The sequence below is a fragment of the Panulirus ornatus genome, chromosome 35, assembly GCF_036320965.1.
Source record: "Panulirus ornatus isolate Po-2019 chromosome 35, ASM3632096v1, whole genome shotgun sequence".
Lineage (NCBI taxonomy): Eukaryota > Metazoa > Arthropoda > Malacostraca > Decapoda > Palinuridae > Panulirus > Panulirus ornatus.
In genome coordinates, this window is record NC_092258.1 from 5,797,396 (window position 1) to 5,812,716 (window position 15,321).

Consider the following 15,321-nt stretch of genomic DNA (forward strand, 5'->3'; position numbering starts at 1 on the left):
ACCTCATTAACGTGCTTTAACGCCGCAAAGCAATTAGCATAGAGTAGATTAAGTTCTGGTAATGGTGACCCACCGTGAATAGTTACCGTGCTATTCTGTCGCTTCCCACAGTTGAGGAGCCAGGCTGAGCAAGAGGTCAAAACGCTGCGGTCGGAGGTGAGCAGAAAGAAGGCGAACATGGCCCTGACCCAGAGGACCAGCATCCTCCGCACCTCCGCCTCTCTGCCTCTGGATCTTGCTGTCCGCATATAGTAGTGCGATCCTTGGTCTACGCCGTCTCCCATCATCTCCCCGACCTGTCGAGGTGTCACGACGTCTCTCTCCGTCACCTGCGTCTGCCTTGAGATACAGAGTGAGTTGAGCTAAGGGACACTTCAGTCTAGACGTTCCTGGAGTTGATGCAGCGCTCTACAGTGAGACACAGTCGGTTGCTGGCCAGTTCTAGTGGTCAGGTGTTGGCTACGTCCGTCACACGCACAACCAGACACTTGTAACCTCATAAGTACTGAACGTCTCATCATCTTCAGGGAAGCATATGATTTCTGAGGTGACAGCTAAGTGCTCGTCAACAACATCTCCAGGTGAAGGCAGCAGCTGATAACATTGCTGTTATCAGCAGCCTCATCAGAACACGGTGGTATCGTGTACTCGTATCAAAACAATAGACCTTTCTCTACCATCCTCAGACACGTCAGGCGGTATTAACCCTTCGATACGGCGAAACTCCTTAGAATCTCACTCCTCACCATCTCGACCAGTCAGAAAAGGGACCACATGTCTTACGTATCTGGTGATGTGGCGAATGGAAAGTCGGTATGAAGAGTCGGTAACCTCCCGTAAACTTGCCATCCTCGTGATGCAGTTTGGGGTCTCGGTTATATAACGTAGCGCATGAAGAAGAGAGAGAAGAGGAACTGTATTATCCCACTTCTACTGCACGTAGAGGTTCTGGGATTAATGTGCAACGTCTCCAGAGTGAAGTGTACTATTTTCAGAGGTTTAGCCACTGACTTGAGTGTGTTAAATCATCATTGCCCCCTCCTCCCTCTGTGTCGAATGCACGTGGGACAATTTTGATCACGAACGTTCTCTGTGAACGACTGGATCTATACAGAAGAAACGTTTTTCTGTAGTGTAGAAGACACGTTAAAAAGTGTACATTAAATGATTACTTATATATTTTTGACAAATATAGTGAAAAAAAACTCGTAATTCGTTGTGCAATCATGGCTGGTGTTTGTACGTGGCTGGCTTCATTGTGGTGTGTACTACGGGCTGGCCAGCTCCTTAGGGGAGTGTGTGTTTGTTGGGTGGGTTCAGTAACAACGAATCGACCTCCATTCTATCCCCTGGGAACAAGGAATATAGGACTGCATCACCCCTGCCAGTGTGTGTAGTGTGTGTGTGTGTGTGTGTGTGTGTGTGTGTGTGTGTGTGTGAGAGAGAAAGAGAGAGAGAGAGAGCGTGAAGGTGGTTGTATGTGTATAAATGTTCTTAGCCATGTCATTCTTTGTGTATAAATAAATAAAACACGCATTGTAATTTTTTGTTTTGCAGTGAGAACACCTTAAGAAAAACTTAATTACCTCAACAACTAGTATGCTGTTTCCATAGTATCAAATGATATTGTAATAGACGTAACTACTGTAGTGTAATTGCCCATGGCTGGTGTTAGGCCGGGCCTCAGTTTGTGAAATAAGAAATGAGGAGGACCCAGGTACTGATCCTGTGGTATCCCTGCGTCTCTTGTCTTGTGCCATTTGCACACATTCCATCAGGGAGGTTCTGATTTCCCATACTTTTAGCAACGTAGATTCAGACCGGATGTTCTCTTGACTAATAGGTCGTGTGTTGTAGAGATGAGGTGAAAGGTAGGATGAGCGATGAGATAGAAATTCTAAGATTCTTGTGGCTTCTCGAGGAAGAATCGATATTGACGTATATCATTTTGCTTAGTCCGCAGATGTGCGAAGAATCTTGAGACATCCAGACTCCGACACGATGAACATGATACCAAAACACAACCAACATCATGGAACCTTTTAAAGTGAGGTAAGACGTCTGTCTGTGTGGACATTTCCAGTCAAAATTAGACATGCGTACGACTTTACGGACAGACAGAGACGTGAATCTGAAGGTGAGTGGACAGACTTAATTTTTGAGGTTTGTAGAGGTACAAACGTCTATTCAAAACCTTGAGAGCTCTCTTCATGAGAGAAACGAAAATCAAAAGAATTGGGATAAGGTTTGGAGGTTATGTATGACAATAGTTATCTAAACATAGTAGATCAGATCATATCAGTACATTAGACTACTATGACTCTTACCCGTATTTTGTAGAGACGGCAATGATAAGGATCCATCATGTATGAAATAATGATAATGTATTAAATTCCTCGACCCTAGGATGGAAACTAGTTCGGTCGTGTAGTTATCCCTAAATTATGGATAGTTTTCTTTAAAGAAACATAGTACCATTTTCTGTCATTGTATTTGGCTCGTATCCCAAAGATGCCACTGCCAATCATCACCCTCTCATCACGTCACACTAAAGATAGCGCTAACGTACCGCAGTTACTCCTCCTAATTTTATTTTGACTTACGAGGGAATGAGCAGTTGGTCAGGACTGACAGTATACTTCTAAATGTGATCGCTTACACTTGTGAAGGACGTTGGCTTTGATTACCGCACAGCATTTCAAAGTAAGCGAATACGGTTCAGAAGTCTGTTGATATTTACTTTCCTTGTTCATTATATTGTTGGTTTTGTCGATATCCCGTGTGAATAATTGTTGCACTTGTCAGTGTGTATATCCATATGTGTGACAGCAGTTCGGCGAAAGAGAATTCAGCTGGATTCGTCTGGTGAGCGCTGTTGTTTCTCGTGTCTGTTTCGTTTTTAAGTTAAACCAGGACGCCATTGCAAAGATATTTTCAAAATAACGCAAAATAAGGAAAATTGGATGTGGTCGTAGGTTCTGTTGATCCTCGTAATTCCTTGTTCGTTATTTTCCAATATGTTACCCTACAATTTCCAGTCATTTTCATGGCTTTTCGAACACAACGATTTTTTTTTTTTAAATGATTTAGGAGAGGCAAGTAGGTAGCATGAATTATGTAATGCAATTTTTTATGTCATGTATTAAATATATACACTATCGCATGATATGATTTCGGTCAGTATCCGAAAACCAATATTCGAAGATTATTTTGTAAGGGCACCAGCAAGACTTGACTTCCATATATTCAGTGTTTACCATTTTGTGTGGATATTGTTGGGCCCAAACCCACAGTTATACCAATACCACCCACGATGGACAGGTTCGTTTTCATATAAAAAATTCCTCATTTCAATTTTTTTAAAATACCATCGTAAATAAAGGCGTGTCTCTAGGGATTAATAGACTCTTTATTGCTCAACAAGAAGAGAAATGATGAATCCACAAATAAAGTGGCGGAGGTAAAGTGAACAATAACGAGCTTGTTGCCAATACCTCAATAGGGTGAGGTGCTACACGTGTTTACACTTCGTATTTTCCCTTAAGTTGAATGGGGCTGGAATTAGCCAACCACCAACTTGTAACTGCCCGAATTGACCCAGTAGGGGTGGCGTCAATGTCCGTGGACTCATAGGAATGTATATATATATATATATATATATATATATATATATATATATATATATATATATATATATATATATATATATATTTTTTTTTTTTTTTTTTTTTTTTTTGAGCGTGATCAAGTATATTCCTATGATCCCACGGAGAAAATGAAACACGATAAGTTCCCAAGTGCACTTTCGTGTAATTATCAAATCATTAGGGAAGACACAAGATAGAAATATAACAGTCAGTTGATATACAACGAAGAGACGTAGCTAGGACGCCATTTGGTAGACATGCACTTGGGAACTTATCTTGTTTCATTTTTCCCGTGGGCTCATAGGAATATATATATATATATATATATATATATATATATATATATATATATATATATATATATAAAACCAGTATTCAAGACTGCAGCAGCGCACAGCAGTAGGCCACATATTCTTACAATTTCCAGTATACAAAAACCGATGATTTTAACATATCCACTAGATTTCTTCATGGTGTCAGTCACATTACAATTAATCGCGAGCCGATTCTTTTCCTCAAGGAGACAGAAGTGATCAAGATGATTTCAGACAACTTGCTCAAGTCGTGCAAGTGAAGGTGCCTGACTTAATCACTCAAACCTCCCTCCTCCTCCTCCTCTCATCCACCTCCTCCCCTCGATACCCCGATCCAGCAGGTCATTGGCCTTCGTACCAACGCCATCAAAATGATTGACTACACACAGCAATGTACGATAATTGTATAAGGCTGTTATACCCACGAGAGCGAGTCTCGCGCGTGTCTGATTGAACGATGGGAAAGTGAACCTCGCAGTTGTTAAAAGTGTACGAGAACTCGGTAATCGCGGTTGATTCTGAGAGAGTAATCCTGGGGATTTTGAGAACCCAGTCCCGACGGGGACTAGTAATCCTAGGATTCTGAGGCCCTAGTGCAAGTAATCCTTGGATTTTGTGAGCCTAGTGAGAATAATCCTGGAGTTTGCGAGCCTAGTGAGAGCAATCCTAGGGTTGTGAGAGTAATCCTGGGGGGGGGGGGGGGGGGTTGTGAGAGCCTAGTATGGCCACTGGAGTTGTACCTTGACCGTTGACTTTCTTCCGTCGTGATCGCCCACTTTAACCAGGTCACACTGGAGGAAAAATATTATTTGCTCCGTAAACTTGGGCGTTCCAAGGTGAGCTCGGGTCAGACGCTGTAACTCGCCATATTTAAACCTCGGAGCAGAACTGTTGCCGGTAATTCAGAGAATTGTATTCGGTAAATGGAGCAGGTCTGCCCTCTACAGTATTTTTCATGTACTGGTTGAGCTCCGTCTGCACGATGTCACGATTCTTGAGCACGACGGAACGATCCTTCAGCAAGACGGTACGAGCCCTGAACACGACGGTACGATCCCTGAACACGACGGTACGATCCTTGAGCACGAGGGTACGACCGTTGAGCAAGACGGTACCACCGTTGAACACGATGGTACGACTCTGTAAGTCCCTGAACTGACCCCTTTTGAAAGGGTTGTACCAGTCGTGCTTAAGGATCGTACCGTCGTGCTCAAGGATCGTACCGTCGTGCTCAAGGATCGTACCGTCGTGCTCAAGGATCGTTCCACCGTGTTCAAGGATCGTACCGTCGTGCTCAAGGATCGTACCGCCGTGCTCAAGGATCGTACCGTCGTGCTCAAGGATCGTACCGTCGTGTTCAAGCTGTTCAAGATAAAGAAGAAATCGATACATTATAATAATGATATAAATATTTCGCTAACATTCATTTGAAAAGTCAGTTATATTTCTCCCTCAAAAACTGTGATGTCGCACATGAATAAAAGATAACGCTTTTAACCTTATTTTCCAAGGGCAGAGATTTTTCCTACTTCTGAATTCAAGGTTTCCAAGTTCTGAGACGCTTTCCCATGTGTTCTTCATCGTCAAGAGAACATAAAACGTGAACTAAATTTGACGAATGCCGTCCCAGAGGAAATATCGAAAGATACGTGATTAAGTAATGCCCTTTAAGCTTATCATTGGGTAATACTGTCTCAGGTTTGGGCATCAGAGTCGTGCCGTTGTGGTCACGAAGTCGTACCTACCGTGCTCATGGGTCGTACCATTTACATCAAGGAGTCGTACCGATCGTGCTCAAGGGCCGTACGGTTGTGGTCACGAAGTCGTACCTACCGTGCTCATGGGTCGTACCATTTAGATCATGAAGTCGTACCGATCGTGCTCAAGGGCCGTGCCGTTATGATCAAAAAATGATGTGGCAACGAATCAACAGGTCGGAAAAAGAATCTGAATGTTAAACAAAGGCGTGGAGGACTTTGTGTTCAAGTTTTCATTCTCGTTCGGAGAGTCTTATGATATTTCCACTGGTTATCGGTACAAGAATTATCGAGAAAGGAGAGCAAGGCTGACTTGTATACGGTAAGGGGTCTCCGGAGAATGGCGTCGAGACAAAGAAAAACTTAACCCCAAGTTACGTCAAGGAATTTCAGAGTTTTGATTACACATAATGATTTCAAGCTTGCTTCGAACACCCTACTTCGAAACCCGCCATCCCTGGGCCGTCTCATATCATGAGGTATACAAGTCGTTGCGAAGCTAACTATGCTGGTGGCTCATAGGCAAGTACGTTGCTTGTTTGGGTTTTAAGCGTGTCAATTGCCGAGGTTATTCGTGCCTCTTAATGTCTAGTTACATCCATCAACAGAGAGATCTTTTTAACACTTGAGAGTGTTGTGGGGAATTGATTGTCAGATCGTATAACGCTGTCACTAGATACGTGTGGTGCTTGGCGTCATTGGAAACGGAAATGGTCGTTGCGCTTATGTATGTAGCGAAGAGACTACTCTTATCAGCGTGGAAGTTGTTAAGAGATACTGTGCGTTGAAGAAGTGGGCATTGAGACGTCTGTCGCTCATCAGCTTTGAATTAAACCTCAGTTTTGGGGACCCCCTCCTCCCCTACCCCCCCCTCGTCGTTTTCTATCATATCCCGGTTATCAACATTTAAAACGAGAAAATGGACACGAAAAGATACGGCCAGTTATCTGAGGCAGTGAATATTTCAGCTTTTCTTGGCCTAGTTTCTCCCCACGACCATCTGGACTTGGTCGTAACTCACCATAATACGAACTCGAACTTTTGAATTGACCGCAGTGTAAAAGTTCAGAGAAACGCTATATAAAGATTTACCCAAATTTTTGTGAGATTCGGTACAAAAGGCACGAAAAAGAGAGTTTCACGGCGACATCGGGAGGTCTGGTGGAGTGGCTATCCTTGCTTGTGGGTCAACAGATGATTAACTATAGGTCGATTCACATCAGTAAAAAAAAAAAAAAAGAAAAAAAAAAAACGCGCAACAAATCATGTTCTATATTTCCTGAATTTTACCCTCAGGGTAAGAAGGGTAGAATATCCAGTCACATACACGTACTCATTTTTTTTATTGAAGTGGATAATTGTAGGTCATTAGAACACAAGAAATGATGTCGAATTCCATTACAAATATTGATCCATTTGTCAACATTTAAGTGTAACACTTTCGATAAAATCAAGATTACTGCGTCTCCATTTCATTGTCTAACATCCTCGCATTAGAAACACGATCGCCGTGTTGTCGGCTAACACACAATGATCTTGCGCTTGTTTGGCGTTCCACAGAGCTTCACTCCGTTCGTATGTCGATATACGAACCGAATGAAGATTTGAAACGACAGGAAAACTTGCTCATTGGATGTAGAAACGACTTGTTTCATCTATCGTTGATGTATTCCATTGAATGACGTCTTGTGTTGAAACGTTTATATCCGAACCGAGTCCGAAATTTGTAGATATGGATGTGTTCAGATGTCTCTAATGATTCAGGGATCGAGTTAATGCCCTTGAGGTCCGTTCCTCACAGTGTCAAATGTGATGGACTATATTCTGAGAGAATATTGGTTCATAATTCATAATTAAGGTAAACTTCACTTATCTGAAGCAGTTCTAATCTCTCTCTCACTCTTTCCACACAGCATATACTTTCTCTGTGCTATTCCCAAGCCTGATGCAAACGCATGTACCCTTATGGGTAAACCTGCCCTGGTAATGCATAAGTATATGTAGTTGCAGTAAATCAGTTTGGTTATCCCTTCGGCCGCTACAGTTTTCTAGTACCAGTTTTCTCGGAATATTTCTTGGCTAACGATTGTAAATTGTCTTAAATGTCTACAGGTTAAACTTCAGCATCTTTATTACCTACACGTTAACACGTGCACGTGAAAGAAATTGCTGATGATGGTAGCCCAAGGGAATATAAAATGTTGCTCGTTACTCGTTAAAAATTAAATGAAATGTTGCAAATGTATAGAAAAAGTATGTAATTCTCTGTGGTAAGTAACGGAGTGGCAAATCTTCGATAACCAAGTAGATTTTTCGGGACATACACATATTTAAGTACTTCGAATATACTTTATTGAAATATGAAGAAAATACAGTTTTGATAGTTATTTTGGTGTTCGTGTCTTTATGCTTGGTAGCAAAAAGTTAGGTTGGCACAGTCCATTTAAACCCGGCAAAGGAAACTAGAATGATGAATGAACCCATGAGTGCCCAGCAGCTCAGACGTATTTCTGTGATACTTAGATGTAACGTATATATACATAGCCCGAGAGAGTACATTCGAACAGTCCTTTAAGATATGATAGCTTGACTGTAGGTGATACATGAAGAAGTCTTTGCCCTCTTAACTATACCTGGATAGTGATTAGCGTAATGAATACCTTCTCAGCGGCACCTCCAGCAGGAGAGGCCGACTGACAAGGTAGTTAGTTTAATTACTGTATTTACCACACCGCTCCCCATGGCGTGGGCAAGACCTCACAGGCGCTCGACAGTCTCAAGTGTTTAAAAAATCACACAAATGCGTGTTTATAATCACACAAATTCATAGGGTACTTATTTCATAACATGGGTAGTTTGTGTGTTCCAGAGAAATATTTGATTCTCATTTTTTTTTCAAATCACGTTACAAACCTCCGAGCTTCGCTCTACCCGTAAGTAGTTTCGGAAGTTTTAATCCGCCTTGCTAACACCAAAACCAGTTTTCGTTTCGGATTTCGATACAGTAAGTTGTCCTTCCCACTTGGCATAAGTGAGGGGAAAGGATAGAATATCCCCACGTGAATGGGTGATGACTGGGTCTCGGAGGTGTGACTTGTGGAAACACGCACTTTATTATCGTACATTTTTTTCTCCCCGAAATTTAAGTTTCTACTTGAGGCACGAACGTGTGAAGGATTTGACCCCAAAGGCTTACAGTGAGGCATTGAAAACAGAAGGACGTGAGTGGAGAGTAGCTTTTTTGTGTGTGTGATGATGATGAAGACAGACAGGCCTTGCTGAGGCCACAAGGTTGCTAGGATGGAGATGAGCAACTGCGGAATAAGGCGTCAGGGAACTGATTTGGAAGTCATCACGAAACTAGCCTGCCTAAGCTCGGAACTCGAGAGAATTTAGTTCGTGTTATCATCTTGCGATTCTCGTGTAAACGTAGTGAGATGATTAAAGATTCTGGAGACAGAGGGACATTAACACACTTGATCGTTTCACACTGGCTGGTCTAGCGGGAGGAGCGAGTGAGAGGGGTGCATCATGAGGAGAGGTGAGGTGGTGTGTCGCGGGAGGAATAGAGACGCAGTCCACACTCGCCTCGCCTCCCACGCGCCTACTCCGCCGTCGGTCCGTGACCTTGCTCAGGCCGCCAGGGAATGTAGGTCTCTGGGCCACAGTTAACGCCGCCGCGGGAGGTACTGCCTGCCGTGAGATTACGTACCCCCCCCCCACACAACCACCACTCTCTCACCCCCTTCCCCCACCTCTCCAAACGAGGCTACCTTCTTTGTTCTTCGCCTCCGAGGCTGGAGTTGTGTTTGCATGTCGGGCAGTTGATGGAGAGCCCTCTGGTCAAAGGGAAGCACACGAGTGGCATTTCGAAAAAAAAAAAAAAATCTTTCGCTTCAGATATACTTCAGGCAAAGAAGGTGACGACCACCTCATTGTGTGCTCTTAGGAACCTCAAAGAACAGACGAAATATCTTTGTGTGTGTATGAGTGTAGGGAGGGAACGGGATGGAGATAGAATAGTATATAGCTTCATGTTGAGGTCTGGTGCATCAATGTTCAGGTCTTTATGATGTTAAGAGGAAAATCCCTCAACGGGAGGGGGATTGATCTTCAGGAAAAGTCGTCAAGGTCTCGTGTCAGTTCAGTATTGCAATCTGTGGTTGCTTCGAAGAATACGTGCACTCGTCCCTGAAGCACGTCAGCACGACCCTTGAGCACGACGGTGCGACACTCGGGTATGATGACCTGGCCTTTGACCCTGACCGTTAAGGGTCAGTTGTTTAATGGTCGATTCTCTGGCGAAGTGGTGACCGACGAAGATGGAGGTTAAGCACTCTCTCTCTCTCTCTCTGAAATAGAGATCGTTTAGATGTCATACCGTTGTTACATACTAGGTCATTATACCACAATCGTTGATGAGTTGCTTTTTAGAAGCCGCCGTGGCACTAGCCAGACACGCACACGCAATGGATACACACACTAACACAACCGCATATAAGTACACATACATATATACGCAAAGACGTACACAGATCCCTGCGTGCACACGGACAAAAATGCGACAGACACACGTACACGAACGTGAGATATCACCTACAAAACGAAATTTTCTAAAGCATCCGCGGAAAAAAATTAGATTTTTATAAAATGTCACGACAGAAATTAAATTTCACCTTTAGAGTATTTCTCAGTGTAAATCAGAGCTAAAATCTAAACCATTTTCACTAAATGTTATAGTGATTTAAAGCTTTTTTTTTTTTGTCTGGATGATTGTATTTCTTAAAGTGAGAGGCTTACCAGCGGTGTCCCTCAAGGTCGTGTCTTGTCTCCCACGTTCCTCCTTCATTTTATCGACGATTTCCTTTCTTTATCATATTATCTGATGCTCTCATACACTGACCGCACTGTATTCCTAAACCTCTTGTATACCAGCTGCATCCTCTCTTGCTTAACCTGTCCCTCGTCTGGTCATGATTTGTATCTATGGACTTACATTCAAACAGGATATCCCGTTAGAGCAGACGCAAACAAGTTTAATGATCTTCGAGCCCAGCTCTTCCCGTTTGTCCATCTAGAATACCCTCATCCACCACGTCCCCGACTCCTTTCATGGTCCTGATATCACACCACTTAGCAGAGCAAGCTTAATTGTTAGCATCGAACGTCTAATTTGAGTGAGCTAAGTTTGCCTATCGAAGACGCGAAATCTTGCCCTAGTGCCGAACATTCTTCTTTGATTTTACAAAGGACTGGCTCGAATAGCGTTCAGCCCTTCCTCCGAGGAAAATTGTGGCTTTACGCACTTAAGAGAAGGGGGTCGAACCCAAAGCCAGACGAGGGATCCTTGGAGGTACACCTTGTGTGAGGGGGAGAAAAAAAAAGGTCATGGTGGTGAGACCTCAGCCATACCCAGGTGGCCCGACTCGTGGTGATGAGTCAATGCCTCAGGAAAGACAGGCCACTGCAGGGCAATGAGTAACAGTGACTCGTTAGTCCAGTTTCGATTTCACTCTAGACGGAAATGGACGCCAACGGGGAATGTCACTTCCGCTAAGACGCAACACGGTCGGGGAAATTGGAACAGTGCGTGTGTGTGTGTGTGTGTGTGTGTGTGTGTGTGTGTGTGTGTGTGTGTGTGTGTGTGTGTGTGATGAAGGTAACCTCACCAAGGACCTCCGTCAGCTGGGGGTGGTAGGGCTGCCCATGATCTAGCCTTCAGGTCACGCTCATGACTGATACCTGGCGATGGAGGTGGTGGCCAGAAACGAAACTATACCCATTTAGGTTCCTCCATCTCTCGCCATCGCCAGTGGTTCAATTTGTGTGGTGGGATTCATCATATACGATGTTCTCTCGTCATTCTGTGGATTACGCGACGATGATGTATGTTTTAATCGTCTGAGCAGGGAAGTCATGGATTCCCTCTTGTCACACCGTGATGGTTTTGTGTCATGGTGTGTTTTTGCTTGTAACAAAAAATGCATGTTAAGTGTCTTGTGTTGAGGAGTGTCTAGTGTGTGTGTGTGTTTGTGTGTGTGCGCTCATTTCACTGTACGGTTACGTATGTTTGTTCATCCTAACTAATGAATCGTCATCAAGTGTTCTCAAAATTGATCGTATTCCTTCGTGGTCCGCATTAGTTTCGAAGTTAGAAGCAGACACTTAAGTAATACAGGTTATTTAATGATGCCACTAACATTATCTTGTCTCGCAGTATGAAATCAGGTATTAGTTCTGCCTTGTCTTTCAACTGTACTTTCAGATAAGCATTTTGTCTGCGTGTTCAGACAATTAAAGGTGAATATCGACGCTAATGACACAGATGTACTTCTTTCTTGCATGTTACTCGCCAGAATATATGTAGAGTTTCAACAAAGATCTTAAGTTTTAAAAGATGTTTCAGCCATGAAGGAAAATAACAGTACAATTTGCAAAGCAAAAAAATGTAGTTAGATACGTAAATTTGTCTCGCATGTCTGGCATGCAGCACAGAAGGAGTTTAATACACCACTATCAGTAGATCTTTACCTCATTCGGTGTATCTCGTGTCTGAATGTATACGTTCTCTCCCTCCTCCGGTAGCAGTATCGAAATTCAAGATAGCAATTTTCTCTGGAAACATTTACTTGTGCGATGGATACAATCGGTGGCTCCTCGTTTGAGTAATAGTGTTCTCCATACCGTTTCAGACGAAGGTCGGAAAGTCATGTTCTTAAAACCACGAACAGAAGATCTCTTCGAGGCCAGACTTTATGTATGAAGTTGGCTGAAAAGATAGAGAAGGAAGAGGAACAATTCACTAAAAGGTTTTAGGAAAAGTGTGAAGCCTTTTAAAGAAAAGGGTCTTGTGTGTGTGGGTGTGTGGCAGGATTTTGTCTCCTTCTCCAGTTTTCAAACTTGTCATTTATTCACCTACGTTTCATTTAGAGACGAAGTAAGACTGTGATATATATATATATATATATATATATATATATATATATATATATATATATATATATATATATATATATATATATATTTATCTTACTTTGGCAATTGGGATCTTAAAAAGTTTAGCCTATTGCGGACGATTGCGCACGGAGACTGCAGAAGGGCTAGAACTAATAATATCTTCCAGCCACCTCTATGTTTAAGGGAGGGAGGATGAAAAAGATGACCTTCATGGTCGCGGTGACTTGGGTGTTTAGGGTGACCTCTACAGGCAGACATGGCTTTCATCTGGTTGCCGTTAGTAACAATGTTCTGACACGGTTCTAAAACCTGTTAGCGCAGGTACCTGCTCTACAGCTAACATTTTGCTTAGCTTGTGGCAACGCCTGGTGGGCCAACTAGTTTCCAAGAAATTTATGCTTGAATGTAGAGCAACAGCTCTTCTTTTTTTTTTTCTTTTCTTTTCCGGTTTTTGGGCAGATTGTTTATGTGGAGACCAACCATACGAGGATGGACCGTTATAATACCTCTTTCCTTCCTCGTCTCTTTCCTTCCTCTAACCTTTCAGTATTCTCCTTCCATGCAAGACGTCCACCACTGGGTCATTTTATTTCTTGCCATGTTATTATATGTAGAAAAGAGGCATTTATATATAGACTATATGTGTGGAATTAGCATAGGTGTTTTCCGTTGCTTTCCTTCTCTCTAATACTACAATCTTCATCAAAATGACAGATTCATCATGATTTCTACTTTTAATCATAGATTAAGAGAGCACACACCTCATATTGCTCTGAATGAAAAGGAAAAAATACATCTTATTGTCATGTTAACCATCACTTCTCTACACTAACTTTATATTGATTTCCTAATGTCTAACAGTAGTTCCCAGCAATTTACAGCAGTTCCCATCTATTTTTTTTTTACATTAGTCCACTGTGCTTTACCGACGTTCACAACTTTTTCTACACCAGTTTCCAACATCATTTTTTTTTTTTTTGCTGTCGATTCCAACTTGTTTCACGTGTGTGCTATCACCATGACCTTGACTAAGACGTTTTGTACTACCTCGCGTCGAAAATCTCAGATCAGCACGGTGGACTATTTTGAACACGAGTAAACAGTACGTTTGTGGCATATTCATAGATGGGAGAAATGGTAATGACGTATTGAAACATGGAGAGGCATGTTAGGAATATGTTATCCAACACTCCTTGTTATGCAGATGTATCTATTCTTTTTACATATGATTGAAGAGCAGATGTATCTATTCTTTTTAAATATGATTGGAAATATCGGTTCTGAAAGGGATTGGGAACACAAGTTAGGTACAAGCAGTTGAGAAGGGAGGAGGGTTGGAGACCACTCGTTCTTCAAATGATGATACAATCTTAAAAGTAAAAAAAAATGTAAGGAGGTAAAGAGTGTCTCAAGCTAGTCCATGGAAGGAAGGAAGCAGATGTTATCACATTCCCCCTCTCTCCTTGTGTTTTTGACCCCCGCATCACTCACATTAGTGACCCCTCGAGATATAATTGGTTGGTCATCAGCCGCGCGAAGGGAAGAGACGATGCAAGACGTCAAACGTTCTTCTAATGACCATCCTTCGTTTTCCGCCCATGACGTACAAGAGCTGATCATTGATCCATACACAGGTCCAAGATAGTAAAGAAAACGACGACTTGGTCATATGTAATTGTGTTAAAGATGCCCTCAAAAAAAAAAAAGTTCTTGTGTCATGGCGGCTCTTTGACATTTGTTTAGGGGGACAAGGAAACCTAGATCTGACAGCTACCTGCTGGACAGTGAAAGTTAGTGACGACCGGCCTCTGTCTCATTATGGTAACAAGAAACACATAACTGTCTGTTACAGTTCGTACGATGATTTACTCTAGGTCATCTTTACGGGAAAGTATTCTTGAAGAAAATATGTTTTTTTCTCTCGCGCTCCACAGTGACTTCTGCCATTTATATACGGCTTGAGTGTCTTGATGTTTCGTTTCGTATTTCTGAGTGAAGCTGACGAAGATTTAGCGTTCGTTTTATGGTTGAGGGAGGTAGATCTCACAGATGCAAGTGGCAGAGATATATATATAGGTTAACAGTAAAGCTTGTTAAGGAAATTGTATCATTGCAAAGACTTTTTACGTACACACACACACACACACACATACACACACACACACAATTTCCCAGTGGGGGTGTAGACGTAATGTAATTTAACGTCTTTAAAAACTAAGTTTCTAATTCTCTCTGTAAATCTTAACCTCATCACAACTTTCCCATCTCCTTCGATAGTTATCAGGTGCCAACACAACAAACATCCTTCGTATAGCCATGACGTCTAATATTTTCTTTGAAACTCCGCATGACACAAATAGCAAATGCCTTTCTCGAACCACCTGGGAGAAGGATGCTCTTCAGATGTCTAAATATCTCCTTCCTCAGAGCTGTTGCTCCAATTATATATATATATATATATATATATATATATATATATATATATATATATATATATATATATATATATATATATATATATAAATGATTGATCTGTCCTTGTATAGAGTGCTGCTCTCACATCTGGACCGACCCCACCTTTACTCAGTTACTTAGAGCCCAAAGCAATGTGACCTATCGACACCTCACAGTCTGTTCTTGAAACTT